This window comes from Peromyscus maniculatus, chromosome 3 (genome assembly GCF_049852395.1).
Source record: "Peromyscus maniculatus bairdii isolate BWxNUB_F1_BW_parent chromosome 3, HU_Pman_BW_mat_3.1, whole genome shotgun sequence".
NCBI lineage: Eukaryota > Metazoa > Chordata > Mammalia > Rodentia > Cricetidae > Peromyscus > Peromyscus maniculatus.
The window spans coordinates 12858385-12871132 of record NC_134854.1 but is presented as its reverse complement, the minus strand read 5'-3'; the positions used below and the strand labels follow the sequence as shown (position 1 = coordinate 12871132).

Below are 12748 nucleotides of genomic sequence, written 5' to 3'. Positions count from 1 at the left end.
GTGATATATGAGAGGAATGTCTGGCATCAACATAGTTCTGTCATTGTCTACTGGCTTGCTTTCCAAGTATATTGTTAAACAACGCAAGGGACAAGTTAATTCTGTTAGGGGCTTATATTCATATACATTAACTAATAAAATATTGAAAAGTTGTTCTCCAAAATAAAACTTACAGCAAAATATAAATATGCCAGCAAAGATGTGGAATAAATGATAAATAATACCTAGCAGTTACATTACCATCATTTTAAAAATGAGGCATTTTTTCAAATGTTGATAGCTATACATCAACATTCTCTTTGGGTTAGGAAAATTCACTTTTTTTATAAATACTAAAGTTATTTTAACTGACAAATCAAGAATATATATTTGATGAGCAATATGGTTGTTAGGAATAGATAGTTACTGAACATGGATCACCATCAACATGCACACTTATCAGTTCTTTGGAGAACAATGTCAGCTGTCAGTGATTCACCATAATACAGTATACTTTTATCAACCATCATCACAACATTACACAATGGCATTTTTCAATTCATGTTTTCTATCTAACCTAAATCTACATACTCCTAGCAATCACCATTATATTCTATGCTTCTATGTGATTGACTGTATTAGACTCCATACCAACAGTGTCTTGTAGATGAATTTCTAAATGGTCTTATTAAATAAAAAAAAATGGAGCCAAATATAAGGTTGAAAGCCTTAGAAAGAGCAGGGAAATAAGGAAAGCCACCAGGCAACCTTAACTCACCAACTCTGCAGCTTCCAAATGCAAGCTACTTCCTGTCTACCCATGCCTTTATTGCCTTGCTTTTCTGCCCTCTCATTGGCTATCTTAGCCCAGCTACCTCACTTTCTTGTCTCTGTCTATCTGTACAGACCTCCAGGTCTCTATGGTTGGTACTGGGATTAAGGGCATGTGTCACCAAGCTTGGCTCTGTTCCCTACTATGGCCTTGAACACACAGAAACCCTGCCTGTCAAGTGATAGGATTAAGGGCATGTGCTAACTTACTTCTTGTTTACTTAAAGTGGCTGGTCTTTTCCCCCTTGATCTCCAGGTAAGCTTTATTAAAGCACAAATAAAATGTCACCACATTTCAGCACAAATAAAATATCACCCACAGTGTCTTCTTCACCTTATTCACTTAATATTCTCTAGGTTGATCTTTCTAACTGTAAGGCAGACTAATGTTAGACTGCGTTGAAAGACAGTGTGAAGGCTAGAAAAGTGGAAAAGAACTGAAAACATTAGAGGGGTCTACCTGTACAATGAATCCATATCCTTTTATGGGTATGCACTGATTATTTTTATTTCAACTTGACACAAGCTAAGGTCATTTCAAAAGAGGTAACCCCAGTTAAGAAATCGCTCCATAACAAGCTTGTAGGGCATTTTCTTAATTAGTGGTTGATGGGGGAGAGCTCAGCCCATTGTGTGATACCATCCCTGGGCTGGTCATCCTGGATTCTATCAGAAAGCAGGCTGAGCAAGCCATGTTGAATAAGCCAGTAAGCAGCACCCCTTGATGGTCTCTGCATCAGCTCCTGCCTCCAAGTTCCTGCCCTGTTTGAGTTCCTGTGCTGACTTCCTCTTATGAACTATGAAAGAAAGTGTATGCCAAATAAACGCTTTCCTTCCCAACTTGCTTTTTGGTCATGGTATTTCTTTTTCTTTCTTTCTTTTTTTTTTTTTTTACTTAAAAGTTTTATTTCCATTTTATATACCAAGCATAGTTCCCCCTCCCTCCCTTCCTCCAACTCAACCCCCATCCACTCCTCAGAGAGGGTAAGACCTCCCGATGCAGAGTCAACAAACTCTGGCATATCAACTTGAGGCAGGGCCAAGACCCTCCCCCCTATATTAAGACTGAGTAAGGCATCCCTCTATAGGGAATGGGTTCCAACAAGCCAGTTCATGCACTAGGGATAAATCCTGGTCCCACTGCCAGTGGCCTCACATACTGCCCAAGCCACACAATTGTCACTCACATTCAGAGGGCCTAGTTTGGTCCCATGCAGGTTCCCCATCTGTCAGTCCAAAGTCTTCACAGCAATAGAAACTTTAAAGAAGACAATTTGGTACCAAGAGTAGGGCATCGCTATGACAGATCTGACAATGTTTCAGAGTTTATTGGGCCATTGATGGTGCATATCAAAATGGTGCCCTACTGTGATATCTACTCAGAGGTCCTATGTACCATTCCATATCTTGAGCTGCTGTGGTGATTCTAAGGAAGAATTTAATAAGAAACTTAGCAATGGTGTGATCCCAGAGTTCAACCATTGTTTTCACACTTAGAGAAAAAAAGGACTGAGAGACAAAATACAGAGCCTATGAGGCTCTTTTACCAAATTTAAAAAGTAATTTACATACTGTCACTTATGTGTGTTTTAGTAGGGTCTCTATTGTTTTGTAGAAAATACCATGACCAAAAATCAAGTTGGGTAGGAAAGGGGTTATTTGGCTTGCATGTCCATGTTGCTGGTCATCATCAAAGGAAGCCAAGGCAGGAACCCAACCAAGGTAGGAACCTGGAGGCGAGAGCTGATAAGAGAATATGGAGGGCTGTTATTTATTGGCTTGTTAAACATGGTTTGATCAGCCTACTTTCTTATAGAACCCCAGTATTCTTTTATAATTTATTAAAAATAAAACTTGGAGATAAATATTGGGGATAAAAATCTGAGAGAACCACAAGGGACCAGAACACACCACCACTGTCCACTTTCTGTCTCAAAAGGCCTTGCAACCCATGCATCCCACCTCTTCCTTCTCAGAGGGACTCACCTTTTCTTCTCCCAAGTATGCCAAGGAACTCCATGATCCACTCTGACCAGTGAATGTGAACCCTGCCTCTCCAACCAATGTCCTATTCCATTGAACATCAGAGCACAACACAGACAAAATTCCCATAACACCCCAGACTACCAGCCCAGGGATGGCACTGTCCATGATGGGCTGGAAACCCCTTCCCACATTGATCATTAATTGAGAAAATGGCTTACAGCTGAATCTTATGGAGGCATTTCTTCAACTGAGTCTCCTTCCTCTCTGATGACTCTAGCTTGTGTCAAGTAGATAAAACCAGCCAGTAAAATGTGGTAGCGTTTTTGTTTTCTTTATTATTTTTTAAAAAATCTGTAATTTATAATTTTATATAATAGAACCAATATGTTTCAAAAGAGACCAGTTTTTAAAGAATGAAATGATAACTAAGGACCTCTGCCCACAAAAGTAAACATTTCCCATTTCTTCTGACTTCTGTCGACTCCCCTATTCTTTCCAATCATAGTCTTCATTTTCTCATTCTAAATCTGTCATGCTTTGGGCTTAGAGTCTCAACTTAGTACATAATTTATATGTCTTCTAAAAATATTTCTGGCACATGTATATGACTAATATACATTGAATTTATACATATAAATTCAACTCAATAGCTGTATTACTCATCCTTTGTCATTTTTTTCAATATTCTACATCTGTCAAGAGAGATGTTTTTTCTCCCCAAGTGATTATCATCCTGTAACTTACTCCTATATTTCTTTGTAAAGAACTTTTCTTAGTCCATCTTATTTATACAAAATTATTAATCTTCCTTTGTGACATTTTCAGACATGCAAGGTACATGATTGGGTTCATTGCTCAGCTCTTTTTTTTTCAATCCACTGACCCCCTTCCTCTTCCTAAACAGTGTTCCTTCTCTCCTCTATATTCATGTTATTTTATATGACTATTAAATGTCACCTATGAAAGAACACGTTGTCCTAGTACTGTTCTATTGTGTGAGGAGACACCAAAACAAGGTAACTTATAAACGAAAGCATTTAATTGAGGATTTGCTTTCACTTTCACAGGGTGAGTCTACAACCATGATGGTAGATAGAATGGCAGCAGGCAGGCAGGCATGGTGCTAGAGCAGTAGCTGAGAGCTTGCATCTGATCCACAAGAAGGAGGCAGAGAGCCAGACAGGACCTCGCTCAAAGATGTTTCATGATAAGTGAAACATCTCATCCAACAAGGCCATACCTCCTAAACAACAAGTACCAATTGGGAATCAAACATTCCAATCCATGAGTCTGTTGGGGTGGGCATTCTCAATCAAACCACCACACATGTAATATTTGTTCTTTTGATCCTGAATTACTTGGTTTTATATACAACATGATTTTTTTTTTAATTCTTGAGGATTTCATGCAAAGTTTTTTGATTGTATTCACCTACAATTCTTTCCCTTTATCTGCACTTCAGGTATCTCCACCTCAGTACCTTCCCTGACTTGTCTTATTTTTTAATTCCATAACCCATTGACTCCAGTATGTGCTGTCCATATACCTCTGGATTAGAGGACCATCCAGTGGAGCATGGTTGATCCACCAGTAGTCATATTCTTAAATAAAACTTACTCTCTCCCTCCTGCAGAAACCATCAACTGTCAGTAACTCCTCAGGTCCTGCTGGGGGCTATAAGCCCCTCTCCCCACTCAGTGCTAGAATGTTGATTGGCTCCATCTTGCATAAGCCCTTCATGAGCACCCACAACTGCTGTGAGTAGTGCTGAATCTCTAGATTTGTTTCTTTAATGTGGAGTACCTGAAGAATCCAGGAAACTGGAAAGGAACCATTTGTGAAAGATTAAAAGAGAGAGCTTAATGAAGGGAAAAGACAGGTGACATGACAGGAAAGGGGCAATAATGGGGAGGGAGGTTTAAGTAGGGAGAGAGATGATATATTTAGTTCCTTTTATGATAATTGAAATTCCATTGTTTTGTTTTTGTTTTTTTTTCATTCATTTATCCATTAATGAGAACTTTAGGCTGATGACACAACTTAGCTATTATGAAGAACGTAAAATAAACATGGGCATCTGGGTATCTCAGTTGTAAGCTGACTTTGATCTTTGAGGGCATGTACTCTATAGCTGGATCATATGGAATTTCCCTTTTAATCTTTTTATTCTGATTTCCAAAGAGAGTGAAATAATTGACAGTCACATCAATAGTCCTTCTGAGAACTGTCTTCTGAGTTCACTTGCATACTTAATGATTTAATGACTTATTCTCTTGATGTTTGTTTTAACTCATGCTGAATTTTAAACATGTCAGGTAAACAGCTGGCATCAATTTCCTCCTGTTCTTTCCTTGCTGATCCTTTACTGTGATGATTATTTTCCCCATAGGAGCCTGCATAGCACCTTTCATCAGTAGCTCAATTCCCTGAGCTATTGGAGTCCTGTTGAGGAACTTGGCATTTATTACTATAACTTGAAGTATTTTCTTATGTTTTTCTTTCATACTTCCTCTAATACTTTGAAAGTCTCAGATCTATTTATTTTCTCAGCCCACCAGCCCTCCTATCCTTCCTTTGCCCAGCTATTGGTCATTCAGATCTTTATTAGACCACTCAGGTGCCTTAGGCAGGCAAACTGAAACAAATGAAACACATCTTTATACAATTAAACATACATCCTTACATCATTACACAAATGCAGCATAAACAATGTAACACACCTTTACATAGTCAAATATTTCACAACAGATGAGAGATACATAGCAAAGCCCAGTCCAGACTCTTATCCCCACCTCACAGAATAAGCAAGCAAGCAAAAAAGACTGGCAAGTTCAAAATGCCAATAACTCTGATTTAATAATTACATTTCATCCACAGGTATTAGACTGCTACTATCTACCACAAACATGTTCCATTACACCTTAATTGAAGTAAATTTCCCATCAAAGCTTTCACATCTAGGTAAGACTGTGATGATTATTTTCCCCATAGGAGCCTGCATAGCACCTTTCAATATTCTGGTAACTATTCGACAGTTACTATAAGCTACATAGTCAGTCCTGGCTTGAGTTCTCTGTGTTCTGTGACAAATGCATGAGGTGTCTTCAGGTGTAGGTTCTTACTATCAAGTTCGAGTGGGCAACCCAGAGCAGTGGCAAGATGCTGTATTGTTTTGAGGATCTCTGGGACACCTCTGATCAATGAATTAAGAGGAGACCTCCTATTCCTGCCACCAAGCTCTTTATTTGACAACCTAAGGCTTTTGAGACATGCATAGTCAGAAATACCATGAGTGCAGTAGTGATAAATGTTATGGAGATAATGAACTGGTTTCTGATTGGATTTAAGGTTGGATCCACAGGGGAAAAAACATGCCTGATACTGCAGATCTAACCAAGAATTCATAATTGTGAAATCTTCAGGAACCAGTTATGAACTGACTACAATATTTTGCTAATTGGCCATAGTATCAAATTTCTCTCTGAATGTTCATCTCTCTGCTTTCAGACCTCATCAAAGAGTTTCTTTGCATGGTGGATATGGTTAACACAGAAACTCAGCTGTTCAAATTCAGAGATGTGATCCTAGAGTACTCAGCCACACTGGGACATCTTTATCACACTTCCTCCCCCAAACTCTGGGATCATTGTGGAAGAGGTATTAGAAAGATTATAAAAAGACTAGGGCAAAATCATTTACTCTGGACATGAAAAGACCATTGCACTCATGAAATCGCAGCAGCTGCTGCTGCATGCATAAGAACAAACTGGTCAACATTTCAGCTGGAGAGATGAAGGTACTCAGGAGGCCCCACCCATAGCTACAGAACTGTTGAGTCTGTTTTCATTAAGAATAATGTCCCTATTTGCTTCATCACACCTATGTCTGGAAGTGTGGGGAAGGCACAGGCAGGCAACTATTTCACAGGTGTTTATGTGTTGTATCTAAATAAATAAAGAACTATTAAAATTTCAGGTAAAATTTAAAAAAAATAATAATATTCCTGGTAGGTTCACCATGTTCCCGTGGAAGGTCCCACACATTGAAATATATGGACAGCAGACATCAGAGTTGATGGGCTATTGAGATAACACTAATAAAAGTAAACAAACAAATAAACAAAAACAAAAATGTAGCAGATCTGGAGAGTTTTATGGCTTAGACTATGTTAGGCTATGTTCAACGTTCAAAGATAGGTAGCCCAAAATTTGTATAACTTCTAATCCAATAGATAAAACCAAGAATTGATTTTCTGCAACTCATATTACCTACACAGGTAAGTGATCAAATATTCTTCATATAAATAAATCATCTAGATATTCAAATTTAAAATTTAATGATTTGGATTATCTTTTGTTCTGCTTCTCTTAATTTTATAAGATTTCTTGTCAGTATGTGTAAAACAGTTTCAGTTTACACAAAGCTTCAAAACCTCATCTGACTGTACTCATTTTGTAGACATTTTGTCAAGTACTTGTATTAAGGATGTCTAAATAATTTTGAACAAAATATAGTCAAACTTTACAAGATAAGTTTATAATCAAGTTCAATGTCTTATAGGATATCTATTTCAATTTACAAATAATATATTCAGTGGATTAAATATTTAAAAATGCATTTGATGATGATAAGCAATTAGAATAATGAAATAATTAATGTCTGGTGTATTACTTTATTCAATATTATGAGTGTCACATTTTGTTGCAAATTACTGTATACTATAAATAATTATATATATATATATATATCACATGCACATACTTTTTTGAGTAAACTAAAACTGTTTAAAACATAGATAACAAATAAGCTTGTTTTTATAACATATTGTGGTGGTTTGAAAGAAAATGGTCCCCAAACACAGTGGTACTAATAAGAGGTGTGGCCTTTTTGGAATAGGTGTGACCTCGTTGAAGGAAGTGAGTCACTGTGGGGGTGGGCTTTGAGCTCTGTTATGTCCAAACTACACCCAGTGAGATGGACAGCTTCCTGTTGCTAGGAAAAAAGTACAGAACTCTCAGCTAGCTACCTCTCCAGCTCTGTGTCACCTGCACACTGCCATGTCTTACCACAATGATAGGGGACTGTGCCGCTGAACTATAAGTCATTCCATTAAATGTTTCCCTCTATAATATTTGCCTTGGCCTTGGTGTCTCTTCACAACAATAGAAACCCTAACTAAGACAGAAATTGGCACCAGGGACTGGGGTATTGCTGGGATAGGACTGATCATGCTTTTGTTTGAGACAGTAGAGACGTTGTTAGGGTAATGTTTTAAGTGCTGCTTTAATGGGCCACATTAGTAGAATCGTGGAAGACAGTGGTGTGGAGAGTGACTTGAACTGTGGGGGATTGTGCTCAAGATGTTTCAGAGGAAAAAAATTAGTATATTGCCTGGAGATCATTCTTGTGATAGTTTGGTGAAGAATGTGGAGCTTTTGCACCATGTCTGCAGAGTAAGTCTGAGGCTAAAATGAAGAGTTTTGGATTAATTCCTTTGGCAGAGAAAAATCTCAAAACAACCTAGTATAGACTCTATGTTTTGTTTACTGATGTTCATGCTTAGAAGATTTACAATGAAGAAGAACAAGCTAAGCAAGAAAAATTAGAAAATGTACAGATTGAGGAAAAAAGTGGCGCCAGGAAGTGGAACAGAGCCAGCTCCTCTATTCAAGGAGATAAACCAGCTAAGAAATGGAATAGAGAGTATGACCTCAGGGTACGATCCCACCCAGTTAAGTTTCCAACTTGTAAAAAGGAATTAAAGATAAGTTTAGAGCTAGGTCTGGTGGTGCTCACCTTTAATCACAACACTCACATAGCAAAGGCTGGTAGATCACTGAATTTGAGGCCAATCTGGTTTATAGATCAAGTTGAAAAACAGCCAAGCTTATGCAGTGAAGGAAACCATAGAAAACAGAAAGCTGGCAAATATGTAATTGAAGGTTCCAGCCCATGTTCCAGGCCCAGCAAGCAGCAGAACTTGGCAGATTTGACTATGTGGTTCTGGCTTTAGAGTTAAGGACAGAAGAAGGGGCTATAAAATTTGATCTATGTCTAAGGAAAGCCACTTGAAGTCAGGCATGTATCAGGGGTGTCCCTGAATGGAGGCCTTGAGAGGCCATTGTATGAAGCTGTGAAGTTGAAGCCTGGATTGCCTTGGAGACCTCAAGAGATGTTAGAGATGCCAGAGCTGTGAGATGTCTGCCAAAGAAAGCTGCTAACAGGGAGTGAAACCAGCCCAAGATAAAGAAGTGTGTTTCAGTCAACAAAGCTGAAAGGAGATGGGAATCTGAAGATCATTTTTGACATCAGACATGAGGATTCAGAGGTTGGAGTGTGCCCAGCTCATTTTTGGTCTTGTTTTGGTCCAGTGTTTTCTCACTATGGTCCCTTCCCTATGTTTAGGAATGGTAATGTATATCCTGTGCCATTATATGTTAGAAGTATGTGGTCTGCTTTATGATTTTGATTTTATAGGGGATTGGAGTAGGTGTGGCCCTGTGGGAAGAAGTATGTCCACTGTGGGGGTGGGCTTTGAGGTCTCCTTTGCTCAAGCTATGCTCAGTGTGGTACACCATTAACTTTGTGTTGTCTGTAGATCAAGATGTAGAACTCTCATCTCCTTCTCCAGCACCATAGTATAATATATAATGTGATATTATATATTCAACTGTCATTCAACTACACATATGGTCTTCCTAATTAAATATAAATATACAAAGCAAAACCTTAGGGGAAAATAGAAAATTATTTCACTTTGTGGTACAGAGACAAATTATCAAACAAAAAAGAAAAACATTACCAACAAATGTAAATAAAGTAGGCCCAATAGAAATGAAAAGTTAAAGCCTAGACAGCAGAAAGATATTAACAAAAATATGATGGATAAAATTTGAGTGAAATTGTCATGTAACAACATTGACTTCCATCATGTAAAACCTACACACACACATACACAAACACACACACACACACACACACACTCACACAGATATACATTTTTGTTTATAAGAATATATATATGGAGTATTAGTTTATTTACATATAGGAATTACAGAAGAATAAATATTAATACTAATTAAGTCTGTGAAATTAACAGTGAAATAACAGTGAAAGAAATTGCTTTAATATTCCTAAAACACTTAAAATATGAAGGATTGTAGGAATGAATAACAAGATTTCTCATATGTAGAAGATGTGAAATGATGAAAATCTTGGAAAATACATGTGGAGGTTTAAGCATTTCCTACAAAATTATCAAGTATTTCTTCTGTTCAGTGTATACCTTACAACCCAGACTTTAATCTGTGAGTGTTCATATATGGTCCGTGTAACTAAATGTGGGCATCATGAAAGAACTGATAACTCTAAGAAGTTTTTGAGAGCACAGTAATGAAACTCTGTGCTTCAAATCAAACATGCAATGAGTCCCCAATGTTTCCTGTGTTGCATCTGGTTACTTCATTGTGATCTTGTTTCGAAATGTGTGGCTTTGGAGTTCAATGTTTCCTGCTCTCATAGAAGCACAATGATTTGTTAAGGAAAAACAATGAGTTTTAAAAGTATGTTTATTTATTTTGATTTTCTGTGTTTTGCCTGCATGTATGTATGTATGTATCTCTCTGGTGCTAATATTGGTACGCATGAAACTATAGTTTTAGATGTTCTGTGAACCACCATGTGAGTACTAGGAATCAAATCTGGGTTTTCCAAATAAGCAATAACCACTTAGCCATCTTTCCAGGCATGGAAAACAATGACTTTGATATTTTTATTACTATTCTTTAACATAGAAATATAAAATTATTTTTACATGTCTTCAAAGCATAAAATGTTAGAATGGTTGATTTTTAAAAATTGTTATTTGACTTAACTTTCATTTTTTAAAAAAATCACTAAATTAATTTTGGCCTGAGAGTAAGATAGAAATTCTAACAACTTTTGAGAGGGGGGTAAACATGCTCTTTTAATTTTGTACTATGTATTTAATGTGAAACCACATAGTCAGCATCAACTATAATAAAATAAAAATATTGACCAGCTCCCAAAACCACTGAAAATTCTTTAGATCTTATAACATCAAACTTTTACCCATGAAAATTCATATGAAATAAATAAGTATATCCAACCATTAGTGTGCAAATTTTCTGTTATCTTTGCTAGGTGGAAAATCATATGCATTCTAGACAAAATAGTACTCTAAATAAGTTTCTTTATCATTTATTTTCATAAAATATTGGGATGTGTATCCATCTTGGGTGAGAGTATATGAGTGCATAATGCTGAAGGCGCTCTTTGTGAGGAATCATTTTTCTGAGTGTAAAGAAACAAGTATAAAAACATTCACTGTATCCACACTTGAAATGGGTAAAAGCTAGAAACAAGCTAAATATCCTTTCATGATTATGATAAACTGTGTATTTATATAACACTGTTCCACACAGCTGTATGAGCTATTCAATTTGATTCATGTATATAAGCCTTAGGTTGGTTATTTTGTATTTAACAATATGGAATGCTTCATGAATTTGTGTATCATCCTTTCACAGGGGCCATGCTAATCGTCTCTGTGTTGTTCCAATTTTAGTACTTATGCTGCCAAAGCAAGCACACTTACTGAGTTTGTAGCACTTATGTTCACTCATGCTACTAAATATAAACCTAGTTTTTACATCTTAACTGCCATTAAATTCCCATAAATATGTAACTTGAATTTTCTGTTCAATTTTTTTTATATATGGTATGTAAATCATGATGTATTCTGCAAAATTTAAATCACATCAGTCAGTTTTCTACTTCAGTGAATGGTGAAAACTGATTCAGTAACCATAGAGATAAATCATAAATATTCCATTTCAGGGTTTTAATGGAAATTAAAAAATTGGGTGGAGTAATGGAATAGGAAAGTGCTACAGATTTAATTGCATCTTTAAGGTTTTATTTCTGTGTGTGTGCCTCTGTGTGTGTGTATGCTCATGTGTTTGTGGCAATATGTTTATAAATGGGTGTGTCTCCAAATGTATGTAAATGCATGTGAAAACAAGAGGACAATTACTAGTGCTGCTTCTTAGGCACTAACCACCCCAGTATTGAAGACATGGTCTCCCAATGACCTGGAAATTACAAAGTAGGCTGCTCTGATTGGCCAGTGTTTGAAGAAAATAATCTGTTCAATCTTGGTGATTGGATAAGGAAACAATTCTCTGCTTGTTTAATTACAACCATAAGTCATGCTCCTCGATCATCTCTTAGGCTCATTTGTGTTTTTCCTTAAGCAAAGACTTATTCTGCATTAGTTGAACAAGAACAATCACCTCATACCCTTGAGATGATACTTCACTTTCCTTCACCTGGATACAATACATACACCTACATGTCTGTAAAGGGGATCCTGCTAAGTTTCTTATTGTTCTGAGGCACAGTTTAGGCAAGTTCATGATTCCATATGCACTGGTATACCATGAATTGGTGGAACGAAGCACTTCAGATTTTTCAGCCAGAAAATATAGAGAGGTATAGGAGGATGGTATGGTGTAGAACATGGCGTCAGAACTCCTTGATCTAGCATAACAGAAGACTCATAGCCATTGAAAACTAGTTCTTTAATGGTTACCCCTTAAACTCCTGAAAACCAGAAATGAATTCTCTGCTCTTGTGAATGTGAATGTCATAGATACATCATAAAAATGGAATTCTCCATTTTTATTTAACTCCAGATTTTAATACGTTTTATAATAGATGCTCCAACTAGAGCTTACCACCAAGTAGCTTCTCAAGCCTCCTCTATTGGCATCATTTTAGTTTACCTTTATCTGTGACTTCCTAGAAACTGTTGGAACAGCTGGAGTCAGGACTACTTATTAGCCTCTGCTCACATTGCTAATGCCAATTACTAATTATTTATCCAATTTTCTTTTAATACCATTTCATAATTATAACTTTAAATAATTTA

The 12748-nt window shown here is 36.8% G+C and overlaps 1 non-coding gene across 1 annotated transcript; it reads right to left on the bottom strand.

Annotated features, from left to right (window-relative positions):
• Window positions 1–11300: 11300 nt before the first annotated feature.
• LOC121828480 (U6 spliceosomal RNA) lies at window positions 11301–11407 on the bottom strand. The gene has a single exon (XR_006070939.1). It is a non-coding gene; the product is annotated as a U6 spliceosomal RNA (small nuclear RNA).
• Window positions 11408–12748: the final 1341 nt, after the last annotated feature.